At 48.4% G+C, this 13,419-nt stretch overlaps 1 protein-coding gene across 11 annotated transcripts in view; it reads right to left on the reverse strand.

The window, feature by feature from the left end:
- The window catches only part of LOC112059792 (carbohydrate sulfotransferase 9-like), a 99,557-nt gene that overhangs the window by 6,259 nt on the left and 79,879 nt on the right, over positions 1-13,419 (reverse strand). For 2 of the 11 annotated variants that reach the window (XM_065593089.1, XM_065593090.1), the window contains exons 2-3: positions 3,495-4,735; positions 2,256-2,730 (exon numbers count right to left, since the gene is read on the reverse strand). The exons of 6 other annotated variants lie outside the window; for them this stretch is intronic. The gene's annotated coding sequence lies outside the window, so the exon portion shown is untranslated. Of the gene's footprint in view, positions 1-2,255; positions 2,731-3,494; positions 4,736-5,541; positions 5,605-13,419 lie in introns of those variants that run through there. 3 more of the 11 variants (XM_065593097.1, XM_065593099.1, XM_065593094.1) reach the window with 2 other exon arrangements.

A 13,419-nucleotide genomic window follows, 5' to 3' on the forward strand; every position in this document is an offset into this window, starting at 1 on the left:
CCCACCCGGTGAGTGCAGGGCGTGCCTGACCCATGCTGCGGTCCCCCGGAATGTGGAGCAGGGGTGGGAACAGGTGGGGCGGGGGCGGAGCAGGGGCTTTGGGAAAGGGGTGAGGTGGGGGAGGGGAGGGGAGGGGAAGGGGTGGAGTGGGGGCAGGAAGAAGCAGGGTGGGGATGGGGCGGGGCAGGAGCGGGGGCAGCTTTCCTGGTCGGCTCAGCCAGCTGGAGGATCGGGCTGGCCGCTGGAGCAGCATGCAGCTGCCCCAAATTTCCTGGTGCCCTACGCAGCTGTGTAGTTTGCATATGGGTAAGGATGGCCCTGGTTATAGCTGCCTCTTGTGTCCTGCATAATATCTGTGAAGCAAAGGGTGAAAAGTTGCTGCCAGGGTGGAGGTGGAGCAGCTGTCTGCTGGCTTTGAACAGATCAAAGGGCCATTGGAAGAGTTCCACGTAGAAGTAGCGCCTGAGCGAGGCCTTGGAAGAGCACTTTAGTGGTCCGCACAGTAATGTGCCATGCTGGACTGTGTTCTACCTGGCCCTGAAGGGCGTTGGGTGTTGCTAGGAATTGTGTAGTGCTTGCTGTACATTTATGAATATCACTGTCTTTTAGTGAACCTATGAATTATGAGGTGCTCCCTGTACATTTATAATTGTTACACTGTGTTTGATACTCAACATATGAGTTCTGTGGACCTGTACAATTACAAGTAGAGGGTGCTTTGAATAGCACTAGGCATTCTGCAGTATGTTATGAAGTAATAAAGATTAATTTATTTCAAAAAAATAAAAATGTATTGCATATCCAAAACAATGCAAAAAATAATGTGCAATTAAAAAACAAAGTTATAAAATAAATTCACAGAACTCTACAATTAGAACAGTACAAAACTTTCATATCTATTTCAATCCATGCTGCCTAACATTAGGGTTACCATATTTCAACAATCAAAAAAGAGGACGGGAGGAGCCCCGCCCCATCCTGTCCTAGCCCCGCCCCATCCTGTCCTAGCCCCGCCCCTGCCCCTTCCACTCCCTCCCACTTCCTGCCCCCTCAGAACCCCCAACCCTCCCCCCCACTCCTTGTCCCCTGACTGCCCCCCCAGGACTCCACCCCCTCCCTAAGCCTCCCTGCCTCTTGTCCCCTGACTGCCTCCTCCTGAGACCTTCCCCACATCCTAACTGGCCCCCTAGGACCCTACCCCCTACCTGTCCCCTGACTGCCCCAACCCTTATCCACACCCCCACCCCCTGACAGCCCCCCCCCAGAACTCCTGACCCATCTAAACCCCTCTGCTCCCTGTCCCCCGCCTCCTGGGACCCCTGCTCCTAACTGCCCTCCAGAACCCCACCCCCTACCTAAGCCTCCCTGTTCCTTATCCCCTAACTGCCCCTTCCTAAGACCCCTCTCCCTAACTGCCCCCCAGGACCCTACCCCCTACCTGTACCCTGACTGCCCAAAACCTTATCCACCCTCCCCCCGAAAGCCCCCCCCGAACTCCCCTCCCCCACCCCCCCCCCCGCTCCTTGTCCCCTGACTGCCCCCTCCTGGGACCCCTGCTCCTAACTGTACTCCAGAACCCCACCCCCTACCTAAACCTCCCTGTTCCTTGTCCCCTAACTGCCACCTCCTGAGACCCCCCCCACCTGTACCCTGACTGCCCAAAACCTTACACCCCCAACCCCCAGACAGCCCCCCCCAGAACTCCCCAAACCCCCCCCCCGCTCCTTGTCCCCTAACTGCCCCCTCCTGAAACCCCCCCCACCTGTACCCTGACTGCCCAAAACCTTACACCCCCAACCCCCAGACAGCCCCCCCCCCGAACTCCCTGACCCATCCAACCCTCCCCCCTGCTCCCTGTCTCTTGATTACCCCCTCCCCCAGAACCTCCCTGCCGCTTCTCTGGCCCCCGGCCCCCTTACTGTGCTGCAGAGCAGCGCGCTCGACAGCGGGGGAGGGCAGCAGGGTCCGAGCTCCAGACGAACAGCCGGGATCTGTGAATGCAGGGCGGGGGGAGGGAGGGGGAGGGGGGGAGTGGTGTCAAGTTTCAGGAGAGAGGAGCGGGGAAGTGCAGGAAGGGCTCTGGCTCTGGCTGTTGGAGCACCGGCTGCTCTGTAAGCCGCGCGCATGCTCTGCATGGGGGGGGGGAGGAGGGGAAGTCCGGACATTGACAAATTCCCCCCCGGACACTATTTTTAACCCGAAAAAGCCGGACATGTCCGGGGGAATCCGGACGAATGGTAACCCTACTAACATACCTGGCCTGTGAGAGCCCCGGTTGGTGTAGTGAAGCGGAGGTTTTCTTTACTGTCCCCCGGTTTGGAGTGTTAGGGGTGGGGCTGCAGCCCCTGATGCCATGTAGAATGTTGAGGGGAGTGGGGAGCTGCTGAAATAGAGTTCTCCATTGACCGCAAAGGGAAGTGAGCTCTGTTGGACCTGTAGATCAACATGAGTCTGCAGCATCTGGAATTGCTCCCTGAGAAGCCCCATTATGTCCTGCTGCATCTCTCTCTCCTTGTTCTGCTGGGACTCCTGGGCCTTTCTCCTGGCCAATCCGTCTTTGTCCAGGCTGTTTGCTGTACTCCAGGCCCTCTGTTCACAGTCCAATGCAGCACTGGCTTGCAGGATTTCGGTGAACACGTTCTTGCTAGTCTGCTTCTTTCTCCTCTTCATTAGGGTCAGGCATGCCATGGCTGAGGAGGGGGGCACTCCTCAAAGCCACAACGGCAGCAGCTACAGATAAAACAGACAGGTGTATTATTGTATTTACAGTCACAACAGTAAGCGAAAGAGAAGATAAATTTCAGAACTCCCTTCCCTTATTTACTTTAAATAAGACACACTTATTGACACTTCAGCATGGGAGCACCGCTGCACAGCACCATCAGGGACAAGGAGGGGGCAGTAAATGAGGAGGGATTTATGGATAAAACAATACCATTTTCAGCCCCCTATTTCCATGGGTACAAGTACAGGGAATGGCACTGAATACTGGCATCATTTTCCACAGGCTGTGGTGATTTTAGCTGATATCTCACTCCTGAGGGTGACAACGGCACAGAGAGCACAGCTGGTGCTGGTATCCCAAAGCTGCCCCAGCCCATATGCCGCTAGACTGTTTATTGTAATGATGCCACCGAAGTCATCAGGGAGTGGCCTGAGAAAGTGTCCCTTTGCGGAGGAAGAAATTAGGCAGCCATCCCTAGAAACCTTTGGGAGACGATCACAGAGTATCTCCATGAAAGTTTCATTGAGATCTCTCAGGAGGATACAAGGGACATCACTATGTGCATAAACCAATTGCTCCATATGCCACCCCACCTGCCTCACGCTGCAGGGAACAGCTAATAATTCTATTTCTGTTTGTTCTATCACTATGTTTGCTCTTATGAGTGAAACAAAAACAAGGAAATACCGATGTCCTGCTAACCTTGGGATGGGCGGGGTGCTATCGTCACATTTAAACACTGTAAGGGAGAACGCATGCACACAGTTACCTGAGGTGCCTTCCCCTGCATTGGGCTCATCCGTGCTCAATGGGCAAGACTGTTTGTCCATGATGGACTCTCGAATGGATCCTGGCTTGTGTCAGAGCTGGACCCCGCTGCTGCTTCTCCTCCTATTCTTCCTGCGCCTCCTCACTCTTCCTGTCAGGGGCCTGTGTCTCGGATTCCTCAGAGGTATCCACAGTGCATTAGGGGGTGCTGGTGGGGTCTCTGCCAAGTATGGTGCGCAGCCCGTTGTAAAAGCAGCAGTCTGTGGCTCGATGCTGATTGTTGGCCTCCCTGGTCTTGTGGTATGCCTCACACAGCTCCTTGGCTTTCACCCAGCACTGCTGCTGATCTCTGTCATACCCCGCTGCCTGCATCCACCGTGCAATCTATTTGTAGATGTCCCCATTTCTACAACTGGTCTGTAGCTGTGCCCGAACAGCCTCTTCTCCGCACAGGCCTAGCTAGCCAGTACCTCCTGTCTACTCCAGGCAGGAGCACATCTAGAGCATGTAGACAGCATAGTCAGGCAGTTGCACACAACTCTTCTGCCAGGTGGAGTCAGCAGCAACAGGGGCCAGGTTCAATATCTAGGGGTTCCTCTGAACAATACAGAACAGAACTGACGTGAGCCCCCCACCCCATAACCTGGGAAACTAACCACCCCTCAGCACCTCTCAGAGGCAACAGTTCCCCATCCACAAGCACTGAGTCTGTGTATAACAAAAGAAAGTTTTTATGAAAAGGGAAAAGGAACTCAGCATTAATTTGGCAAAACACCACAACCATGATTCAAAAGCACCTAATCATAATCAAACTACCTCCCCACACAGTATGTTGAGCAGTGTCCTTTGCCTCAGTTTTCCAACTCGCAGGGTGAAAGTCTGACAAACAAATGTTCCTTTAACACACCACTCCCCTTCCCTCCAGGGCACCCCACTCACAGTTGGTCGTCCGTGGTGAACAAAGACCCAGAGTCCAGAGGTGTGTTCACATGAAGGGGGGCATCGAGCTGCCACCACCACCTCTGCAACTGCTTCACTGCTCCTATTATCTCTGCCACTGCCTCTGCCACAATTATTCCTGCTGCTGTAATCGCAGCTGGCCACTCACTGCCACTGCTGTGATGCTGTGTTGTGAGGTTCCATTACTCAGCCCAGCTCTTACTGGTTTCACTGAGTAGTGGGGAACCTCTCTGTTGCTGCCGCTTCATCATTGTTCAGCATAACTCTGTCCCCACACCAGATCTAAATAGCATCAATAATAAAAAAATTGTTGGTGGAAAAGAAAATTTGGAGGCATCTGTTTGCATTCCATCTGCATTTTCAGGAATTAGAGGAGTCCCTATATTAATGTAAAAATGGATTTCTAATAGCTTACAGTTGCTAAAAATCATATTTAAGGCTCTGGAAGGAAAGGACTGCTTTGTCCATAAGAGGCTTTTTTTATGTCTTCCAGCTATGCTTCATGTAGAGAAGCAAATTATGGATTAGAGAACAAAATGGAAAAGTTAATAAAATCATGAGCATATTTTTAAATTACGTAGAAAAACAGAAATTAGTAATTAGAGAATGTGGGATCCAATGAAGTTTGAAGTAGTCTATATATCTTAGTGAAGTATTTCTTCTTGCCATGTAACTCTTACCAATTATTTTTAAAATTCTAGGCTAAAGACATAGAGGTCACATCTTTTCCCTATATCTATTTTGCATTTATATCCATGGATTATATTTTGAGGGGATACAATCTGTTCAGAGGACTTCTAGCTATAACATTATATACTTGGGCTTTTCTTTTAAATGTAATTATGGTATCTTGTCAATATCGATAAAAAAGTATCATCTACAAAATTATGCCTGAGTCTGTGGGAACCTCTAAAAATTCTATCACATTCTCCCATCACAAAATCTAAAGATAGAACTCATAATCTTTGAAACACAAGTTACAGTGAATAAATTGTTAAGTTGTTTAGAAAACCTGCAGGAGGCAAAACAAAATCACATTAAATTTTATATATTCAAAGAGCAGTAGAGAGAGAGCGAGTTTAACATACCTGTACCGTTTCATTGGACCCGGCAAAGCCTGGACACAGAATGCCTCTCCTTACAGTTTTGCACACCTCTAGTTCAAATTTGCTTTTTGTTTGCATAAGAACTTAGAAGAAAAGAATGTGTATTCTTGTGTGATTTATGTGCAGTACAGTCTATACACTATAATACCTTCCTGTTACAGATGTCTGTAGGTATTATTCTTGGCTGCGTAAGACAGTTGGCAATGATAAAGTGGATTAGCAGCAATCTTTGGTGTCTCTTTTAACTTTTTCCTTACTGCATGTTCTATTATGCTTGCATTGTGCAGCCTGTTGACTTCTTATTCAACTAGAGCAGTGGTTCTCAAACTTTTGTACTGGTGACCCCTTTCACATAGCAAGCCTCTGAGTGCGACCCCCCCTTATAAATTTAAAACACTTTTTTATATATATTAACACCATTATAAATGCTGGAGGCAAAGCGGGATTTAGGATGGAGGCAGACAGCTTGCAACCCCCCATGTAATAACCTTGTGACCCCCTGAGGGGTTCTGACCCCTAGTTTGAGAACCCCTGAACTAGGATGACCAGATGTCCTGATTTTATAGGGACAGTCCCAATATTTGGGGCTTTGTCTTATATAGGCTCCTATTACCCCCACCCCCCCATCCCGATTTTTCACACTTGCTGTCTGGTCACCCTATATTCAACAAGGACCTGATTGAAAGACCACTGAAATCAATGTGAGAGTTTTCAATGACCCAATGGGTTTTGAATCAGGCCCCAAAATCCCCAACATTTGCTATTCTCCTTTTTTAAAATATTTGAAAAAATATAATTTCACTCTTTGTAACAATTAAAAGGAACGAGACATGAAAAAGACCCCTTCATAAAGGATGAAATGTGGGTGTACAAGTGACATCAAAATGAAATGGTACGACTCCTGCCCACTGCTGCTTTGATTGCAGCACCTTAGTGATCTCTCAGTCAAGCACAGGGAATCTCACGCTGTGAAATAGGCTTTATGGGTCTGATCCAATGGCCACTGAAGCTAGTGGAATGTCTCCCATTGACTTCAGCTGTCTTTAGATCAGGGCCTGAGTCAAGACCACTCTGAGGAACTTTTCAGGGAACAGCTCCAGCCATAGCTGTATTCTAATTCATTTAACAGCCATATTAGTGTATTCCAGAGGAATCCCAGTGTTAGTCAAGCTAGAGGGTGCTTTGTTTCTGAGGGCTGGTCTACAATACAGAATCAGGTCAACTCCAGGCATCTTACATCAGCCTAACCCTGTAAGCATCTACACTAAAATGTTGCTCCTGCCAATGTAACTTGCCCATTACTCCGACTTAATAATTCCATCTCCGCAAAAGGCGTAGTGCTTAGGTCCATGTAGTTAGGGCAACACCGTGTCAGTGTAGACACTACAGTTCTTACATCAACTTTAATGGCCACCAGGTGGTGTCCCATAATGCCCCACCATGACCGTTCTGGTCACCTTTTGGAACTCTGCTGCCAAGGGGCCAAGTACACTGGTATATGCCTGTGACATTCCCCAGGATACAATCTGGACCGTTGAACCGCTGTGTTCCGAGGTCTCCAACAAAGGGAGCCTTCTACACTGCTTTACTATGAGATCAGCCACTCCTGGCCAGATAATGCAGTCTCCAACATGTAACTTGCTCCCAGCTGCACAATATTGAGTGCTACTAGCTAGCCTCATGAATTAAACTGCCGAGCAACGCCAGCAAGTTCTCTAGCCCCAGACTTTCCACCACAAATGTGAGTCTGGTACTGCCCACACCGCTCACTGTGCAGTACAAGCTCATATAAAGTCCCTCATTTCTTCAAAAGAAAATGATAATGCATCAGCCTTATTGTACCAAAGAGAGTTTCCTATACACTTTAATCCAAACACACTGGTTAAAATAATAAACTTGTTTTACTGTTTTAAGTACAGAAAGATTTTAAATGATTACAAGTCATGATGCATAAAAAGAAGAACAGGAGGACTTGTGGCACCTTAGAGACTAACAAATTTATTAGAGCATAAGCTTTCGTGGACTACAGCCCACTTCTTCGGATGCATATAGAATGGAACATATATTGAGGAGATATATATACACATAAAAGTCATAATTGGTTACAAAGTAAGTAAAAAGATAAAAACCAATCTAATATCTACATTTAGCTAGCTAAATGAAGTTAAAAGCAAAAGGTTTGTCTCAACATAAGCTGCGGTAAATTTCAGCCTGAGATCCTTCCCCCTTAGTTCAGCATCCTTCAGGTATTCCTTGATGTCTTCAGTAGAGAGAGATGGGAGGAGAAGGAGAGGTGAAGTGGAGGCCACTTTGTCTCATTTTTCTACCACCTTCCCCACTGTGAGGATTACCCCCAGCTGGGGTGCAGGCAACAAGCAGTTTGTTTTGGACATGAGATTTGCATTATCTTTGTGATGAAATGTAAATTTCTTGTTTATACCTTTCCCCCTGCTGGAAAATGGCTGCTAAAGCAGGTGATGACTTTAACACCTGGCTGAGGCCAGTGTGTCTTTGTCTCTGAAAACCCAGTTTGTGGGTGTTACCTGAAATTACAGCATATTTCAGTAACACTCTGTGGAAGCAGAGAAAGAACTGACAGGAAGGGGATGCAATGCATGACAGTTCGTTAGCAAGAGTTAGGCTAACTGTAACCCTAATAACGCGAGATTTGTAGAAGCGAGGAATGTGTGAGGCGAGTGGGAAAGAACTGTGTGAGAAGTTGTTGCGACCTTGTGTAGATAATATGGAATGTAGACTAAGAGTCTACATTAGTGAGCAAAACAAGATATCAGAATGACCTATATATAAACAAAATGCAACTGTTGCTCATTATTGTCTGTAACAAAAGGTATAAATGCTTGCTGTAATTGTTTACCTGTTGAGAGACCTGCTTAGCTCTCTCCCTCTGCGCAATTGTGAGAGTTAATAAAGCATCTGACTTGCTGTACCTAAACAAATAGTGAGAACTCTGTTTTTTTCTGACAATTTGGGGGCTCATCCGGGATCCTATTAGGCCATAATTCCCTCTGTTCTCTGTGTAATTCTCTGTTAGAGTATCAGCAGGCAGATGGGTGGGTCTCTGGTAAAACCCTCTAAGGATAGCCCTTTGAATTATATGTTAAGTAAATGGCCTTTACCCGGTGTTCAGGAAAGAATAAAGATTTGAATTTGTTTTTGGGTAACAAAATAGCAGATAAAAGATCTGGTAAAAAGAGAGAGAAGGACAGTGCCCCTGGCTCTGTGTGGTCGAGCTGTCACTTTACTAGGGGTGCATGGAGATTTTGTAAGCACAAAAGAAACAGTTACACCTTGTGTAGAAATTGATGTGGCTAGTGTTGTGGAAATTGAATTGTGGATAGGATGTGCATTTTCCCCAGAACATGTGCAGTGTATATTGTAGCAGAGGTAAAAGAAATGCAAACCTACCAATATAGGTTGTGTTGTCTTTTTCAGATCACTGGGTGTTTGAAAGCAGGAGTTAGAAGTAAAAGGCAATCAAAAGTCTGGGAAAGTTAATTGTGACTTCTTAAGTAAGAATCTTTAAGCTGTGGATAGCTTTGGATCTGGAAGCAAGCCAGAAAGCATCTGTATTAATGCAATTTTCTAACTAATAAGGTAGAAGCCACTGAAACCTGGGCTGCCTATGAAACAAATACAAGGAAATATGGGGTAATTCCTCTGTTTTGTCTCAATAATGTTCAGCGAATTATGAGTCTTCCAATGATACCTCACAAGACATACTTTGTACAAAATGTATCATAGTCTTGTAAAAGGGATGAACAAAATGGTATAGCCTGTCACAATGCCCCTCTCCTCAGAAGCCTTGATAATTTTTGAAATTCTCTTTCCTCTTTGGTCAGAGTAGAGAGCTCTCCTAGCAACTACCCAGCTGACTATGCCAGCTCCACACTGCAGACACACTCCTGACTGGAGTACACAGAAGGAGGTGGATCTCCTGGGTCTCTGGGGAGAAGAGGCTGTGCAGGCACAGCTCCAATTCAGCTGTAGAAACAACGATAGCTACGAACAGATTGCGAGGGGCATGGAGGAGAAGGGCTACAAGAGGGAGCTGCAGCAGTGCCATGTGAAAGTCAAGGAGCTGCAGCAGGCAAACCAGAAGGCAAGGGAGGCTAACAGTCGCTCTGGTGCAAAGCCACAGACAAAGAGCTGCATGCCAGCCTCAGTGTAGCCATCCCCCTACCCACCCCCCTCCCAAGAGCCCCATGGATACTTCAGGGGAGTAGGAGTTGGAGCCCCCCACCATAAACAGACATGGAGGAGGAGTATGGGGGACCAGCGACAGGGGGAATCCAGTGGTGCAGCAAGCCAGGACCTGTTTTTGACTCCTGGATAGTTCAGCTAGTCCCTATAGTCCAGCATGGGCGAGCTTGATGCAGGGGAAGGAACCTCTGGTAAGTATGCAGTTTGCTTTAATATTGCAGGGACACAACTGTTTATTTACTCTTTTTTACGTATGCTAGAAGAGGTAGTGAAACAACCAGTAGAGTTACAGTTGTTATCTGTTTCTCATTCCTCTGTACAGTTGGGCAGTGGGGGGCCTGCAGAACAGTTTGTTAATGTGCACCAGATGTCCTGTGAATCCTCCATGGAGATCTCAAGTACACTTTCCTGGAGGTAGCGTGCAATCCTCTGCTGAAAGGTTCTGGGGAGGGCTGCCTTACTTCTTCTGCCGTGATAGGACACTTTCCCATGCCACTCAGCCATTACTTCAGCAGGCACCATTGCAGCACACAGGCTAGCAGCATACGTACCCGGTCTGCAGCCAGACTCCTGCAGGAGCTGTTCCCTTCCTGTCTCTGTTACTCTCAGGAGTGAGATATCAGCTAAAATCACGTCCACCTGTGGAAAACAGAGCCAGTATTCAGTTCAATTGCCCTTTGCCCTATATGCATATACTTATGCCCATGAGCTAACCCTCCCCCCCCTTACTGTCCTAACTCGCTCCCTTCCCACCCACCCCCACCTCCACCTCCCAGGCTGTACTCACCATGCTGGGACTGCTGCTGTGCTCTATGAATCCCAAGGAGAAGTGAGAATGTAGCGTTTGCAACTTGTGTGGATCAAGGGGAGTGAGTTCAGTATACCAAGTTTCCATTTATCTTGTGAAAATACTTTCAATAGAACCTCTGTGCATTGTATCATGTCTCTCCATCCACACCAGTGGAGCAGTTCAGCCAGATAAGGAGGAGAAGGAAGAGGATACCGGATGACATGTTCCAAGAGATGCAGCAAGCCTCTGGTGCTTTGGATACCGAGCACAGGGCTTGGAGGATCACCCTCGCGGACAGCATGGACAGGGATGGAGCGGAGAGGAGAAAGGCACAGGAAAAAGAGAGCGACGTGCAGCCGGAAATGCTAGCGCTTCTCAAGTGGCAAACAGACATGCTGGGGACTCTTGTTGACCTTCAGATTCAATAGACCCATGCTCACCTCCTTCTGCAGCCCATACAGAACTGCATTCCGGGACCTCACTACATATACACCCTATATTCCACGTGGCATCCAGGGCCACTGCACTCCACCTACTACTCCATCGCAGGGGAGAGTACAGACAATCACATCCGCACATACACCAGCTGTGTCTCTCACAGGTCAGTGTATGTGTTTGTGAAATGGAAATGACTGTTCTTTCCCCATTCAAAAGTTCTTTTCCCTGTATTTATGAAGTTTCATTCAGTTATTTAAAAAAAAGTCTGATTACATGGTTTTGGAACAAAAGTCTATTTTTGGAAACTTAATTCATCTTTATTAGTTCACAAAATATGCTGACTGGGGCTGACATCATTTAGAGATAATAGCAATGTTATATTACCACACACACATTACAAGGTTCATACCAGGGTGCAAAACAACATTGCCAGGCACAGCACATTATAGCACACACATTACTGTGGCTCACTATTAAAATGGTATTTCAAAGCCTCCCTGAGCCATATAACTCCCCATTGATCTCTTCTTAGAGCTCTATTATCTGGCTGCTAAAAATCAGCAGACAGCTGTTCCACATCCACCCTGGCAGAAACGTGTCCCCCTTTGCTTCACAGATACTATGAAGTACACAGTAGGCAGCTATAACTCTTGGGATATTTTTTTCACTGAGATCTAAACTCATGAGTAAAAAAACAACGAGGAGTCTGGGGGCACCTTAAAGACTAACAGATTTATTTGGGCATAAGCTTTCGTGGGTAAAAAACCCACTTCAGATGCATGGAGCGAAAATTACAGATACAGGCATAAATATATATTGGCACATGAAGAGAAGGGAGTTACCTTACAAGTGGAGAACCAATGTTGAAGGCCAATTTAGTCAAGGTGGGTGTGGTCCACTCCCAATAATTGGTGAGGAGGTGAGAGGGAAAATTGCTTTTGTAGTGAGTCAGCCACTCCCAGTCCCTATTCAAGCCCAAATTAATGGTGTTAAATTTGCAAATGAAACTTTTTGTGGATCCAGACTAACACAGATACCCCTCTGATACTTTAAACTCATTAGTAGAGGGTGCCAGCGGCCTTTCAAACAGCCAAAGGCACATTCAACTGTCATTCTGCACCTGCTGAGCTGTAGTTGATGTGCTCCTTGGGGAAGTCGAGGTGGCCGGTGTACGGCTTCATGAGGAGTAAGGGGTAGGCTGCGTCTCACAGGATCGCTACTACCATTTCAACATCGCAATGATAATCCTCTGGTCTGGAAAGAAAGTCCCTGCTTGCAGCTTTCTGAACAGGCCTGTGTTCTTAAAGATGCACATGTCATGCACTTTTCCTGACCATCCCCATTATCCACTGCGCTTGAAATACCATAGAGAAGTAACCCTTTCTGTTGATGTACTCTATGGCAAGGTGGTCTGGTGCCAAAATAGGGCTATGCGTACCATCTATCAACCCACTGCAGTTTAGGAACCCCACTGCTGCAAAAGCATCCACTATGTCCTGCACATTGTTCAGAGTCACAGTCCTTCATAGCAGGATGTGATTAATGGCCTGCACACTTACATCACAGCAACCACCACGGTGGATTTCCCAACTCCAAATTGATTCCTAACTGATCGGTAGCAATCTGGCACTGCAAACTTCCACACAGCGATTGCCACTCACTTCCCCACTGTCAGTGCAGCTCTCATTTTGGTGTCGCTGCGCTGAAGGGCTGGGGAGAGCTTTGCACACACATCCAGGAACGTTAGGGTTACCATATTTAAAAAATAAAAAAAGAGGACACTCCACGGGGCCCTGGCCCTGCCCCTTTCCCACCCCCGCCCCCGCCCCAACTCCGCCCCTTCCCCAAAGTCCCCGTCCTAACTCCCCCTCCTCCTTCCCAGCCACACAAAAAGGGCTGCCCGAGCGCTACCGGCTTCACGGTTTGCCGGGCAGCCTCCAGACCCTGCGCCCCTGGCGGCGCTTCCCCAGCACAGCTGGAGCCCGGGAGGGGAAGCGCCCAGTCAGGGGCGCAGGGTCTGGAGGCTGCCCGGCAAACCGTGAAGCCGGTAGTGCTCGGGCTTCGGACAGCCCCCATGCCTCCGGACCCTGCGCCGCCGGAGCAGAGCAGCTGGAGCCCGGGAGGGGAAGTGCCCGGCCGGCAGCTGGGGTCCGGAGGCAAAAGGGCTGCCCGAAGCCGGAGCGCTCAGGCTTTGGGCAGCCCCCATGCCTCCGGACCCTGCGCCCCCGGCTGGGCACTTCCCCTCCCGGACTCCGGCTGCTGTGCTCCTCCCCTGACTCTTCGGCTCTGTTTAAGAGCTGAGCTGCCCGAGCGCTCCAGCTTCGGGCAGCCCACTTGCCTCCGGACCCCGAACCGCCGGCCGGGCACTTCCCCTCCCGAGCTCCAGCTGCTCTGCTCCGGCGGCGCAGGGT

The sequence above is a fragment of the Chrysemys picta genome, chromosome 4 (genome assembly GCF_011386835.1).
Source record: "Chrysemys picta bellii isolate R12L10 chromosome 4, ASM1138683v2, whole genome shotgun sequence".
Lineage (NCBI taxonomy): Eukaryota > Metazoa > Chordata > Testudines > Emydidae > Chrysemys > Chrysemys picta.